The sequence below is a fragment of the Rhinolophus sinicus genome, linkage group LG05, assembly GCF_036562045.2.
Source record: "Rhinolophus sinicus isolate RSC01 linkage group LG05, ASM3656204v1, whole genome shotgun sequence".
NCBI classification, from domain to species: Eukaryota; Metazoa; Chordata; class Mammalia; order Chiroptera; family Rhinolophidae; genus Rhinolophus; species Rhinolophus sinicus.
Window position 1 is genome coordinate 171916514 of NC_133755.1, and position 16413 is coordinate 171932926.

General features: G+C 38.6%; 1 pseudogene; it reads left to right on the forward strand.

Annotated features, from left to right (window-relative positions):
- Positions 1–1977: 1977 nt before the first annotated feature.
- Positions 1978–7409, forward strand: LOC109449310 (mitotic checkpoint protein BUB3; annotated as a pseudogene).
- The last annotated feature ends 9004 nt before the right edge of the window (positions 7410–16413 follow it).

A 16413-nucleotide genomic window follows, 5' to 3' on the forward strand; every position in this document is an offset into this window, starting at 1 on the left:
AAATAAATTCAAAACGGATAAGACATGTAAACATTAAAATGAAATAAAAGCATGCAATAAAAATGGATAAATATCATAAGTGAATTTGGGTAGTGGGAGATCAGATTCTTTTTTAATTTTGAAGTTTAATTTTTTTAAATGAACAAATCTTATTTATGTAAAATCTATATTTGAAGTCAACTTCACTGAGATTTGATTAATTACAATAAAACATATTGCATTTTATATGTAGAATCTCAAAAAGCAAATAAATAAACAAACAAAACAGAAACAAACTCTTAGGTACAGAGAACAAATTGATGGTCAGCAAATGAGAGGGGGTTGGGAAGCAAGGATGAAAGCATTAAGAAGTACAAACTGCCAGTTGTAAAAATGGTCACGGGGATGTAAAGCACAGCTTAGGGAATATAGGAAATACAATCAACAATATTTTAATAACTATGTATGGTTTCAGATGGGTACTAAACTTATCGGGGTGATCACTTTGTAAGGTATAGAAATATCTGGTCACTATGCTTTACACCCAAACTAACATAACATATGTGAGTTGTAGTTGGAAATAAATTTTTAAAAAAGGAAAGGCAGAGAGGGTTCTCTCTCTCTCTCTCTCTCTCTCTCTCAATACACACACACACACACACACACACACACACACACACACACACAGGAAAGAGAAGGGAATGTGAAGACAGAGCAGAAAAAGATTTGAAGATGCTGGCCTTGAATATTGGAGTGATGCTACCACAAGCTGAGGAATGCCAGCAGCCACCAGAACCTGGAAGAGGCAAAGGATGGATTGTCTCCTAGAACTTCTGGAGGAAAAGCAGCCCTGTGAGCACTTTTTTTTCAGCCCAGTAATAAGATTTTCAACTTTTGGCCTCCTCATCTGTGAGAGAATACATTTCTGTTGTAACAAGCCACCATGTTTGTGGGAATTTGTTATAGCAACCATAAGAAATGAATACAAGGCCTATGTTTTGATTTCTCTTGGATAAATATCTCAGAACAGCACTGTTGGCTTGTATCAGAGGTCTATGTTTAACTCTGTAAGAAATTGCTAAATTATTTTCCAAAATTGCTGTACCATTTTAAATTTCCACTAGCAATATGAGAATTCCACTTATTCCATGTTCTCATCAATACTTTTCTTCCTCTTCTCCTTCTCCTTTTTCTTTTCAGCCATTCTGGTAATTTATTGTGTTATCTCATTTTTGTTTTAACTAACATTTTTCTGATTCTCTGCAACGTTTATTGTGTAACGTTTCTCTGCAACATTTATTGTGCTTATTGGTCATTTGTGTAGTATTTTTTTGGTAAAGTATCTTCTCAAATATTGTGCCACTTTTTAAAAACTGTGCTATCTTATTATAGAAATTTGAGAGCTCTTTGTGTCATCTACATAAAAGTGCTTTATTATATATGTGTATTGGAAAATGTTTTCTCCCAAATTTGGCTTGCTTTTTCATTTTGTTCATGTGCATTTCAAAGAACACAATTTCTCCATTTTGATGAATTCAACTTAATCGATTTTTAATGTTTTATAATATTTATTCACCCCCCAAGTCAGAAAGAGTTTTGATCTAGTTTGTTCCTGCCGTGTAATAACTTTGTAGCCACAAGGGGCAGCTCTCTCAGCCCCCTTACCTCTGAATTCTCTCCTCAACTCTGTAAGACTCCTGTGCCCAGCTTGCGTTCCTCCCCTGCTCTGGGAAGTGTCCTCAAAAGGAAATCTGATGTGATTGTAGGGCTTACATCATTTGTTTTCCTTCTTTCTGTTATCAAACTCACATGCTGCCTGTTGCCCAGTACGTTCAGTTTTATAGTTTGTTTGTGGTCAGAGGGTAAATCTTATCCCTTTTATCTATTGTGTCTAGAGGTGGGAGTCTCTGTAAAGCTATTTTTAAAAAATAAAGAAAAATGGTAAAACATTACTTTGGGGTGGGAGGGGTGCTATTAAACACTACTAAAAGACAAATCATGAAGGTAAGTAATATTTGCTCACTAAGTTAGCCTTCATGTAGATTGAATGTTTTACTGTGAAAGATTAGTATCTCAATGGAAAAGCACAAAGGACCAGCTAATTTTCAAAATTAAGAGATAAAACGGCCAGTATGTCCTTGGAAATATATTTTTTCTGAAATGTACTTTAGCCATGTAAATGTAAAATGAGAACATTATTTGAGGATTATAAGTATTTAACCTAGGAAAGTAATTCTAACTGTTATAAAATTTCATATGATAACTTACTACTCAGGTGCCTTAGGATTATTAAAACAAAGTCCCCACTGAGTAGACAGCATACAAAACAACCCTACCCCCAAACCCAAACTTATTTAACAGCTTCATTGGACTAAGAATGGACTCTTGACCTGGAGGTTGTCCTGTCATGTTTTGATTGATGAGATGAGTTGGGATTTAAACTTACAATCAGAGGGGGCTGAATGCAAATTTAACATGCTTACTGTCCCTGAAACAAAAATCAACCCAAATCTCTAAACTCTGACATTGATCATATTCTGCAAATGCTCATACAGAAAAGTCTGGTGACCTACAGCCAAGCAGATATCAAAGAGGAATTATAAATTATAAAACAGGAGTTAGAACCAGAGGTCATGGGGAAATAAAAGGTGAAATGGGTAGTATAAATTTGGCCAGGGTAAATAAACAAAGTAGGAAGAGAGAAAGGAAAGCAGATTATCAGAAAAAAAAAAAAAAAAAAAGAAAGAAAGAAAAGATTATTGGAGTGGGAAGACAGAGAGCGAATTTCGTTGTTTTCCCCATACCTATCTAGCTCTCTGGTTTCCAGCCCTTTCTGATTTATTTTTCTGCTCTTGAATTCCACTTGTAGGGGACACATATTTGACTTGGTTGGCCAGCACATACTCCCAGTATCATAACTTTCTTAATGGAACAATTCTTCCATTTGTCACAGTCTTATTATGACTTTCAGTCAAAGATCCCCCACCTGTCCCTATCCCCTCCAACCTGCTTATCAAAATGGAAAAAAAAAAAAAAAAATCTCTTTTTTCCATCAAGATTCCACTTGTGCATTTAATTCCATTCCCTTTGTCTTCTTAATGATCTTACTGCTTCAAATACCCTTTCTCTCTCTGGCATTATCAATACTTCTATTTTAAGTTGGGGTCCCTTGGAAACAGACTCTGAACTAGTGATTTGTGGGCAGAAATTTTGACAGAGTTGGGGAGATTCAGGAGTGAATAGCTGTGAATGAGTGAGGGAACAGGATAGCTGAGAAGAGGTTAAAATGAGTGGTATTTCCAATACAGGCCCCAACTAATCCTGTGGAGAGAGCTATGATGGCATTTCAGAGTTGTCCCTAATTGATGCAAAGAGCCAGACAGTGGTTAGGGATAGGATTAGGGTTAGTGTTAGGGTTAGGGTTAGGCTCAGGGTTAGAGCTTGGGTTAGGGTTGAGTGAGCTCTGAATGAGGCAGTATACAGGCACACCCTGTGAATGGAGCTTTCGGGGAGCTACCAGTGAGGTCAAATCATTACTATTCTCTGGGCATGGGGCGTTTTGAGAAGCTCTTAAGTGACAAAGATTCTTTCCTTGACCAAACTCTGCTCTGCTCCCTTAAACTCTCCTCTCAACTAGGCCATGGCTTTTAAGCCTTCATGTTTGTCTTTGTATTGTCCAGTTTAGCAATAATCCTGTTAAGTAAGTTTACCCACAATCCTCTACCCTTGCTGTGTGATCACTCTTTTTTAAAAAATTAGTTTTAGGTGTACGAAACAATGTAATAGTTAGACATTTACACCACTCACAAAATGATAACCCTCCCTCAATCTATTGCCATTCTGACATATACATCGATTACAATTACATTGACTCTATTCCCTAGGCTGTACTCCACATCCCATGAATATATATATATATATAAAAATTGTAGTTGACATACAATATTGTTCAGCTTCAGGTGTACTGTGCAGTGGTCAGGCATAGTCACTCTTAATATCTAACCAAATTTCTTGTCCTTCACCGTCTCCTCAGGTGATGTCTGATCTCCCTGGCCTGCTTTGGTAAGAATCTTGTGAGGCCAGTTTACTCAGAATTCCTCCTTTACCCCTAATGTTTACTCTTAGTAATTTTCCATCCACTGACACCCACTCTGTTCCTTGGCTATAAATTCCCACTTTCCCTTACTGTTGAGAATTGAGCCCATTTTTATACTGAGGTCTCTTTTCCTCTATTTCCATACTCCTCCCCCCGAATAAAATATGCTTTTGTCACTCTAATTACTATCCCGCTGTGTTTTTCCCCAATAAAACCCATTTTGACTTCTCCAGTGACTATCAGGCTGCTAGTTTTCACAGATACTGCGGTTGCAAAGCTGATGATTTTCAAGGCTACTGTGGAACTGCCAAGAAGGATCTGAGAATAGGTAAGATAAATGCCACATGGCCCACTGTTTATTCAGTTGTTTTTCTTAAATAAATGCTCCTTGGGTTGTTGCAAGTCTTTGCTTTATTTCCAGAGTACTGAAAATATTACATTTTTTTTATCCCAGTGTTTACATTATTTTCATAAAGGACATCATTTTCAGAGTTCCTTGTTCCATCACTCCAGAAATGCCTCTTTGTATTGACATCTTGGTGTTTAGATAATTTTGCTGTAAAAATCGACTGGCGTAAAGTGCATAGTTCCTAAAAATTAGAAACAAAACCCATCAGTCTTTTGCCAGAATACCATCGTGACTTGTCCTGGTTCTGCTTTTCTTGTGACGTGAAATGCCAGGTGGGAGTCAGCACCATCCTTTGGAAGGAGTTAGCTGGTCTTAATGGCTTCCCCTTCCTCGACTATGTATTTCTTGTAAGAACTGAATGTGGAATGCCAACTGATGGCTTAAAGACTGCCACGTTGTATCTCAGTTTCAAAATCTGGATCATATATTCCAAGGCTTTCAGCCGTCCAACTCCCCAGAATAAATCTTCTACTTCATTAAATTTATTGCTCCTGGACAAGTGTAGAATTTGTTGTTCAAACCCCTTCCAAAAGGTCTTGGAGTGGAGAGATGCTCGTGTGTAAGAAACATCAAGAATAAATGTGTTGCTTGACATAATTTTAACCTTTGTCCAGAAACTTCCATTGACCAGAAACTGACGAGAGGGGAAAAGTCATAAGTGGTATTCATTCGGGGTAGAAATAGAAGACGGAACCTGTGTGTAGTGACTTATTTTTCCTCTGCCTTATTCCTAAGTGCATGCTTTTCCACAGTTTATTCCTTACTAAAATTCTCATTGCAGAAGATACTGCAGTAAGATTCCCCACATGCTTTGACATTTTTTTTTTTTTTGGGAAAAAAAAAAAAGTTTCATTCTATTAAGTTAATTCCACCGCAAGATCTTTGCATAAGTGATGTGGGTCTGGCCTTTGACGTTATCTTCCTGAACGTCCTCTGACTGCTCACTCAGGCACACTGTAGACACACGGTCTCATTGAATCTTGTGCTATCTTTACCAAATCAAATCTGTAAAGTTCACTTGCAATTTAATGTATTGTTTTTGAGTCATGTTGACATTTTGACTTCATAAGTGTAAACTGAAAACTGAATTTACTGGAAATTTGTTTTTAAAAATAAAACATTTGCCAGATCCCTGATATACAGATGCTTTATAAAATTAGGCAATTGCTTATGAGGTAATGCTGCTGAAAGAAAATTTTTAAAAGGAAATTTATCTCTAATATTTCTAAAGCACATGAAAGAGTTAAGACTATGCTCAATAGGAACAGAAAATTATACAAGGCCTGGTGTAAATTATTAACACAGAATCCAGTTTTTTAAAAGGGGGGCAGAGAACATAATCAAATATTAAAAGAGTAACACTGTTTAGCATTGTTGAAAGAACTGGAAGAGAAGCTTTACTTTATTTCAAAGTTATAAACACTGTAAATTACTAAGTTTTTGGTACAGTAAGCCTATTTTTAAAAAATTAATGCATATTATTTTAAATTAATGGAACCTTTGGATATTTCATAATAAATGACACTTTATTTTATAGTAACATTGAAAGCTGAAATTACCCTAGAGGATAATTTTTATTAATCATTTAAACAGTCTACAGTTAACTCTTGCTACTGAATGGGATCACAATATGATCAATTGAATCATTTCATGTTTACTAACCATTTAGCTATACCCATGCATGTTGGCATCTAGAGGGAAACAAAATGGCTAATTTGAGGTGAAGAGGAACTCTGAGTATGCTTAGCTCGTACATTCTAAGGTTAAGAAGTTTTGACAGTTATAAAACGTATTTTGGGGGGTAGGATAACTGGGAAATTTGAAGATAAACTAGGTAATTGGTGATATTAGGAGAGTATCATGCATTTTGTTAGGAAAAATGTTATTGTGATTATGTAGAAACAAGTTTAGTTTTCAGAGATGCATACTAAAATACATAGAGGTGACATTTTAATTGCTGATGGAAGCAAGAAGGCAGCCAGTGTGAGAAAGCTGCTTCTGAGAGGCGGCTGAGCTGATTGGTTCTAATATGTTCCAGCTGAACCAGCCACCTGAGGATGGCATCTCCTCAGTGAAGCTCGGCCACAACACCAGTTGCTTTAGGACTCCTCCTGGAACACATCCAGGCATCTCCACAATGTGCCAGCCAATTCCTTGTGGCCCAAGGACCAACAAAAGGGCCCTGTCCTGGACAGTGCGTTCTACAACCCAATGCGTGCCTGGAGTGGGGGATTAGACCATCAATCGGAAATGCATGATTTGAACACTGATCAAGAATCTTGTGGGAACTCATGATGTCCCATCAGATGTGGTGAATGTTGTCCAGAAGTGAATATGATGGTTACTGGGAGTTGGGATTAGACAGTTCACTGTGGGATCACAGAACTTCTTGTGATGCTGGGACCTTCTCTCAGCCTGAAAAGGTATAGTAGATGCTTTCAGCGTCTGGCAGGCCGAAACTTTCATGTGGAACTCAGGGAACATGGGCTACGAGCAGCAGCGCTAGGAGTCCAGCCTGAAGTCCCAACCTGGCTGCCTACGAGCATTTCCAAACAAGCAGGGTTATGTACTAAGCTCTACAGAAGGTTGAGAGGCAGTTGGATACTTGGACCCAACCTCAGAGGTACAAAAGACGAAGCATGTGTTCAAGTGTCATAGACTCAAAGACAATAATTTTGAGCATATTCACCCAGCCAACGCCATTTCCCTTCACACCATCTCCAATACATTTGCCACAGGTGGTTCTGATGGATTTGTAAATATTTGGGATTCATTTAACAAAAAGCAACTGTGCCGGTTCCATTGGTACCCACCAGCATCGTGTCAGTTGCCTTCAGTAATGATGGGACTACATTTGTAATAGCATCATTATATGTGTCTAAAATGGGTGACACGGAACACGATGTGTTTTCATTTGCCACATGACAGATGCAGAAACAACCTAAATTCATCTAATCATCTCGTGAAAGCTTTGTTTTGCTTCCTACAAATATATGCTTATCCCCTAAGTCATGTGTGCTAGTCACTGTGAATATGTCATTTAGTTATGTGGATTTCTCTGTTTTCTGGTTTACAAAAAAATTTTGTCTGTATGCCCTTTCATATTGACTTCGTATAGGGTAAGAATTCATTGCGTCTTTTATGCCTGGTATTTACTCTAAAATACTTTAACAGAAGAAAAATGAGAGAAGCAAATATGGCAGAATATTGACCATTTTAAAATCCAGGTGAAGGCTTCACGAGTGTTCAGGATACCATTTTCTCTAACTCTTTCATATATTTGAAAGTTTCAATAATAAAAAACAAATTAAATGTTTTATAGTAAAAAAAAAAAAGTTTTGGTAATTGAGACTTTGTAGCCACCAATGGAACACATGGATTAACAAAATGATTTTTATTACTTTTTTCAGTTTTAATTTAAAAATTTTAAAGTCTTATTAAACTTTAAAGTATATATTAGAGTTAAATATTTAATGTATTGCTTTCTTTGAAAGAAATTGAATGCAAGGGAATATAGCATTTAAAAAAGGTTTTTTTTAGGGTGGTTAGAGTGTGGTACTAATGACACCACGGTTGCCGGTTTGATCCCCACACGGGCCACTGTGAGAGCCGCCATCCTTAAAAAATAAAAAACTTTTTTTCCTTGCATTCCTTTATTCCATCTTTCCGCCTTCTTTGAATTGTTATACAGAATTTATGAAAGGGTTTCTAAATAGATAACACCAATAAGACATCGATGATAAAGTTACAGCCCAGAAGAAGTCAAGTGGAGCCAGTAATGAAGTTAGCGCTCACAAACAGTCTTACATCCTAAACACTTATCAGCAAAGGGCCACAGATTTGTCTCTTAGCTTTCTAACTGTAAATTTGAAGAAAGGAATATAAACAGACAGATGATGCAGAGCACTCATAAAATAAAGGCAAATCATTTTTCCAGGAGAAGCACAGTAATTTCTGATTTGAAGTTTATCCTAAACAGGATCCTGTGTGATGTAATGAACAAAGCCCTCGACAATACACTAAGGATAATTACAGCAAGGAGTTTGTACGGGCATGTGTCTTAACTTACGCAGTTGTCATCATCAAAAAATAATCAATGAAAATAAACCTTTTGGGGCAAATGCCACAGTGTTACCGAGGTAAGCAGCTCCTCAGTGACCTTGGGAGATGTTTGGAGTATCTTGAACAAATCTTTTCAATCAGTTTCGAGAACCCAAATGGATTTGATAAATAAACTTTGAAAGAAGAGTTCTAGGAATCGTTCACACTGTGTACACAATTGGACCTGCATGGGCGTGGACGGGTTTATCAGAGGACAGGGTTTGTAACTCGTATCAGAAGGACCTTAACTTCAGAAAAGATTGAGAACCACAAATTTATAGAAATAAAGAGGCTGTGTGTCCATTACGAATAGCTTTTTCTTAATGAGCTTTTCAAAAGTATATCTGGTCAGTTTTTAGGTTGTTCCCTTGACCTACTTCTCACAATGAAAAATATTATGTCCACTAAAGAAAGAGAACACATGTTGTATGAGCAGCTCACGAGGGAAGGCTTGACCTCCTCTTATGAAAGTTGAGGCACTGGTTTAAAACTAATTGGTAGAGAAACCTACTTCATATATACTGGGAGGTAAGCCTAGGGAGAATTCCTGGGAAACATAAAGATTTTTTTAGAAAATAATGTTGGGTATAATCCAAATGAATTAATTTTAAAACCCCCAAAACTTTATGTAGTGGGTTACAAAGTTAAATGTGAATATTTTTAAAGCAGGTGTAATATAAAAAAAAAAAAAACTTATCATGAACATTACAAAGGAAAAGTTCAATAAATCACTCACAGACTGCCTGGCTTTGAGCAATGCAATTTCCTGGAACAATATATTAAGATAAATTGCTTGCAAAATGTATGTCTCTGTGTCCAAAAATTTTATCTAAAGTTTCTAATTTGAACTCTTGGAAATAGTCAATATTATTGATCATCTTAAAAAAAGTAGCTTCCATTAAATCCCATATTCTTTGTTTTTTATCCTACATCATGAACAGTCTTATTTTCACTTGTCCTACACCTAGTGATAAATCACAGACTGCCTCAGGCTTCTATGCAGATCTCTCCTCTTGCTTCTCTCTGCATTTTCTCCTTAGTAATCTAATCTACCCCCTTAGATTACTAATCTAGTCATCTAATCTAATTACCTCACTCAAGTTGCTGAATCTGATGTATCTCCTGCTCATATTTTTCTTTTGAACTCCCATTCCATATATCCTCGCATTTACCCTCCATTTGTACCACGTGACTTACAGCTCCTTAAACTCAGCATGTCCAAGACTAAATTTGTAATCTTCATTCTCCCCACCTAACCTCACCAAGAACCAATCAGTTCCTTCTCCTTGTTCCATATTTTATTGGAGGCCACCAGCACGCAGACGGTTCAAGCTAGAAATCTGAGAAACCTCCTGGGTTCTCTTCTGTCTCCTCTATTTCCAGTCATGACGTAACCCATCCAGTGCCACCACCTTACAAAAGCCTCCATGACGTTCTCACCTGCACCACCGGCTAAGTGGTTGCTCTGAGAGGGGTTACTGGGAAAACTACCCAGTGGCCTAGGCCCTTTTAGGCAACTCCCATCCACACAGACTCACTACCACAAAATACCGTTGTCTTCAAATTTTCTCTCTGTGTTTTAGAAAACTGTTCAATATAATATTCAAATCCTACAAGCATCAGTTATCAAAGCTGCTAATGCAGTTTGACTGAAATAGAGCAGTTTGAACATAAACACCTGTTCCATGACTGTGAAACAAACGTACATGAGTGACGCCCTGTTAGATGTGAGCCTTTGAGGACTGGGGAGCTGTTCTTGCCCAGGGGGCTCTGACACTGACCAGCCAGCCAGTCCGACTGCTGAGTGTCCATCACCCGCAGGTCAATCTGGCCACTGCGACCATTGACTGCCCCTCACCCTCAGGTCAATGAGCTGCCCCCCCTTCATGCCTTGCCACCTGGAAAAGAGTAAGAGACCCACCCAGCTGGTTGTGGGAAAAGGAGCAGAGAATGGCTAACTGTCCAGCACACACAGGCCTAGGCAGAGCCTGTGCACCTGGTAAGGAAAGTTCTGTACGAGACAAAGGACCCAGCTCTCTGGGGTGAGAGGGTGCAGGAGCACGCCCACCACTCAGCCCAGTGACTATCCCCTTAGCCCACACTGAACTCAGCCTGAACTGAATCCCCTTTCTGACTGAAGCGTCTCCCCTTGTACTCCTACTGTGCACTGGGAGGCAGCATCAAGTTGGCTTGTATTTTCCTCGCATTCTGTGACTTGAAGTATATGTCAAAGATCTCATCCTGAGGGAGAAAATCTGCTTTCACGTCCTCTGGACCTGGAATGCTAGTCTTTATCACTAATATATTGCCCTTCTGCATGCAGTACTTGCCCTGTACTCTGTAGAGCAGCCAGAGTGGTCTTTTTTTATTAGTTTCAGGTGTACAAAACAATGTACTAGTTAGACATCTCAGCCCTCACAATCTATTGCTCCTCTGACATCATATATATCTATTACAATTCCATTGTCTCTATTACCTATGCTGTACTCCAGATTCCGTATGTCAACTATAACTTGATATATATATATATATATATATATATATATATATATATATATATATATATATATAGTTACGGGATATGGAGGACAGAGTGATCCTTTAAAAACACATACCAGCTCACCTCATGCCCCCACTTACTGGCTTTCCTTCCCTTAGGATGAGGCCCTGCATCAATTTCTCACTTATGCCACACCTCCAGGCCTTCTCAAACTCCTTTCTTCCTTCCTTCCTTCCTTCCTTCCTTCCTTTCTTTCTCTTTCTTTCTTTCTTTCTTTCTTTCTTTCTTTCACTTGCTATAACTGGGATATTCTTCCATAACATATATATATATATATATATATATATATATATATATATATATATATATATATATATACACACACACATATATATACATGTATATGTATATATACATATATATAACAGTAGAGAAAAATATATCTATATATCTCTATCTATCTAAAAATATATATGTATATATGTATATATGTATATATGTATATATATACATACATATGTACATACATATGTGTGTATATATATATTTTAAGCCAAGTTTCACTCATTCAACAAATCTCAGCTTTGATATACCTTCCTCAGAAAAACCTCCTCCAGCTTTCATAATACACTGTAGTACTTCTTGGGTCAACCCATCTTATAATCATTTATTCAATGCCTGTATTTTTATTTGTTTTTTACTCTACCTGAGATCAGAGACACTGTTTAGCTTTTCAACTCTGTGTCCCTAAATAAAATAAAAAGTGAAATGAAAGAGTTTCTTTCTATCTAATATTTAAGCTCAGAACTGTTACGATAAAAGAACGGGGAGGGATTGGCTTTCTCTCTCTCTCTGCCTGCTGTTTCTAGAGGCCCTGGAGCCATAAAGTGACCAGTGTACACCTGGGAAGCAATTCTCATATGACTCAACACAGTTTCATTTGGTTATTATTTGGCACAAGAACTATGTCCAAACAAATGGAAATCACCGGATGTCACTGTCTATTAATACCATCAATACACATACTCAAGTGTCTGTGGGAACCCCATAAGATCACAACAGTCAGGTATTCACACCCTCATCCTCTCTGTTTCTTTTCACTTTGGTTTAAGGCACTTTCTCCATTCTGTGGGTTGCAGATTTGCTGGCTTCACAATCCAGCAACATGTCAGTGAACTTGGAGAGAGAAAAAAGTGTCCCAATCCCAGCTCTGCTACTCATTGGAAGTCACTTGCCTTGTTGGACAATTGATTGTTATAATGCCTCAAAATGAAGATGTAGGACTAAATTACCTTACATTATTTCCAGCTAAACATACGGCTTTTGTGAGTCAAAGAGGGTATCAGTCTCTCAGTCTAGGAAGAGACTAGGAAGTAAAATGAGTACAGATACAGGATATTAGAAAGATGACTAAGAAAAAAACAGAGCTTATCAAATAGCCACAGCTCCTGCTTCCTAGACAGTGACGTTTTCTTTCCTGAGAATGCGGCACCAGGAGACCTGGAGAGGTGGAGGCCAAGGTTGCCCAGCTTCTCCTTCCCCAGGTCCGTTCTGCTACTCCCTGCAAAGACCTCTGTCAGGATTTGATGTTTGGCTTCTGGCAGCACGTTGACCTTTCTGCCTGCCATGTGTTAGCAGTGAATCCAGCCTCTTTTCCTGGAGGGACTTGAGTGGCATCAGGGGTCTGAATGGGCTTCTAGTATATGTGTGTTTCAGCCAAACTCTTCAAATACTAATTGCTCACCCTCTGACAGACCTGCTCAAGGCTAGAGTGACCTATCTCCAAGTTTCCACATTGATTATTCTAAGGAATCTCCCAAATTGAATTAAAAGTATTAAAACTTTAGAAAGGAGCAGCCCTTCGAAAGCTATTGAATCTTAAAATTAAATGTCTCCAGATATTCTTGCAAATGTGAGTTCACGTGCAGTAGTGGGAGTGCTCCAGGTGGGGACTCAGCAGGTCACAAATATCTCCCCCAAAAGTTAATGGAGAAGAGTTTAATAAAGATGTTAAGAACCAGGCCTGGCCGGTGGCTCAGGTGATTGGAACGCTGTGCTCCTAATGCCGAAGTCGCTGGTTTGATTCCCACATGGGCCAGTGACCTGCGCCCTCTACAGCTAAGACTGTGAACAACAGCTCTCCCTGGAGCTGGGCTGCCATGAATAGCTGGAGTTTGGCGTGAGCTGCCACGGGCTGCCATGTGCCGCCATGAGTGGCCAACAGCCATCATGAGTGATTGGCAGCTGGCGTGAGCTGCTGTGAGCTACTGACTGATGACCGGCGACTGACTGGCTCAGCTGGGAGAGTGCAAAGCTCATAATACCAGCATGGGCTAGGGAGCTGTGTCCTCCACAATTAGACTGAGAAACAACTGCTTGAACCAGAATGGGGGGGAAGGGGGGCGGAAGAAGGGGCAAAAGAAAAAAAAAAAGAACAAATGAGGTGGTAAAGGACCCAGGGACTAGCCTCAGCAGGAAGAGTTGGCACTTCTAAGGCTGCAGTTGACAAGCCAACTACAGAATCTCAGTCTTGGAGGAGGAATGTAGCCTCTTCCAAAACATAGTCCATGGGAATAAATATGAGAACTGTCTTTCCTTTAATCTCTGGTCCCTTTAATTTCCTGACACTCTTCCCATTGCCTAAGTCCAAACAGAAACCAGGGGACCACAGGGCATGATGGATCTGGAGGTGAGAATCTAGGGGGAAACAAGCAGAGTGAAGAAGAGAAGAGAGAAGCTCTAAAGAGGCACCTGGGGGATAGTCAACTAGAGGAGGTCTCCTGGGTTTCCAACCTGTGGGTTCAGGTCTGTCCTGAGAGCAAGTAAAACTCACTTGTACTGGCAGGTCATAGAGGACTTAGTTCAAACAAAACAGAAATGCTGAGAGCCTGAAGGCCAAGGAATGGGCTGAGAAAGCCTAAGGAGGAAACCAGATGCCAAGTCTGGGGACCAGCTAGAACGATGAAGGACAGAGTAGTTGGAGGAAGACGTAAAGCAGGTCTTTTTCTCAGATGAGTCTCCAAGTTACCAGGCCTCTATCTCATAGTCACTTATATATTGAATCTGATACTAAGTAGAATACACGGTCCTGCAAAGGCTCCTCCTAGGCAAAGTATGAGCACAGAAAACTCAAGGTCATTTGTAGAGCAATAGCAAAAACGGATTCTCACAAGCCACATAGCATAATGCACAATTCTAGTTTTAAAACTTTTCTCCAACTCAACTTCTATCTGGATCCTCCATTCCACAGAAAATATATTCCTAGTCATTCCTGGGTAAACACAATAATGGTTCAATTCTGTCACTTCAGGATTTGCTGCCCCCCTCTTTTCCTCAGAGCATCATCTAAGCTTCTTAAAGTGTATATAACAACATGATACCTGGGAGGCTGCCTGTGGGTCCTCAGGAGATGCTCTGGGCCATGCTGTCATCCACTGAGATGTGCAGTTTCCTCTGGTCCAGGGCAAGGTCTGGCCCTTGGTTAAAGATAGGAACGCTCTTTCTATTCTTTACTCCCTGGAGGGCACTTAGGGGCTTCCCAAGGAAGGTGATGGGGATATATTGTCCTTCAGGTTTATCTACTTCCTCCTTTACCAGGGCTAAGACTGTTTGTTTATTGTTGGCTGTTGGAAATCAGATGAGAAATATGACAAGGTAGCCTTTACTGTTTAGTCCCCAAGATTAATAGGGTAAGGCTCTGCCATCATCCCTTCAGCCCTACCATAAACTCCCACTAACTTAGGGGCAGACGGTTGCCTTCTTCCCATCTAATAACTTTTTCTCTTCCCCATCTCAGAAGCTCTTCCCTGGTCCAGGTTGAATGGACTCAGTGGGGCAGCAGACATGAGAATTCTCTCAGTAAACATTCTTGCGAACTCTTTCACTCTCACATGTAGACTTCAGCGTTCTTCAAGGTAAAAATCCATTAACTGGATATCATCATTTCCATTTTCTCCAAAGACAACTCTCCCTCTCCTTGTTGAAGTGATGTGTTCTGATCCGGAACTAGTGGACGTCATCCAGTTAAAACCTGTTTACATTGAATGTGTGTATGGTACGTGTGTGTGTGTCAAGGTGCATGAACGACAATGACAGATGACATTGTAAAGTTGATGACATTTGTTCTTAAATCTTTAACAACTTATTTTAAAGCTCCTGTACCCCAGAAATATATGCTCTGGTGATTTCTCTACAGCTTTTCCTCTAAAATCTACTGTCATAAAATTATCTGATAAATATAACCCTAAGATAATGTATAAATAATTCACAGAATTTAATACATATTCTTTCTACATTCATTTGGTTAAAACAAGAAAATTCTGAAACAAAGGAATAATTTTCTATTAAATTTCAGCATCAGTAAGTGGGAGAGGTGATTGGGTTCTGGAACTAAGGGAAAGATTGTTGTCAGTTATGTCATTTAAATCATTATGTGTCTAATTTCTTATCATTCATTAACACATTTTTAAAGTGCAGAATGAAACATAGTAGGTGATTTTAAATGAAAAATTGACCTTATTATAAAATTATTTTCATTATATCATCAATATGAGAATAAAAGAATAATGGAACGAAATCCAAATTTTCTAAGTAGAAAGGATTAAAAGTATAATATGTAATATTTAAATATATCATACTTTTGATTCTTTTTACCATCCCAGACAAATATTGTATATATACATATATATATATATGTATACACTTATGATATTAAATGTATACATGTATGTATACATGTATATATGTATATATATTACAAACATATGCATATATTGTATTATTTGCACATAGTTTAATGCTAAAACCACATACGAGGTCTGACAAGTAAGTTCACAAACTCATCCTAGAAAAAAATGCTACATACCTCATTGCTGAATATCACTATGGTCACATTCAAAGTACTCCCTTGGGAAGCCATGCACCAAAGCCAGCGCCTAGTCCACCTTTCAAAGCAATTTTAGAACTCTTTTTCTGGAATGGCCATCAGAGATGTCATCATATTACACTTGATGTCCTGAATGTCATTAAAACGTCTTCCTTTTGATATTTCCTTTATCTTTGGGTAAAGAAAGAAGTCATTGGGGGCCAGATCAGGTGAGTAGGGAGGGTGTTCCAATACAGTTATTTGTTTACTGGCTAAAAACTCCCTCACAGACAGTGCCATGCGAGCTGGTGCATTGTTGTGATGCAAGAGCTATGAATTGTTAGCAAAAAGTTCAGTTCGTTTTTGTCTAACTTTTTCATGCAGCCTTTTCAGCTCTTTAAAATAGTAAAGTTGGTTAACTGTTTGTCCAGTTGGTACAAATTCATAATGAATAATCTCTCTTA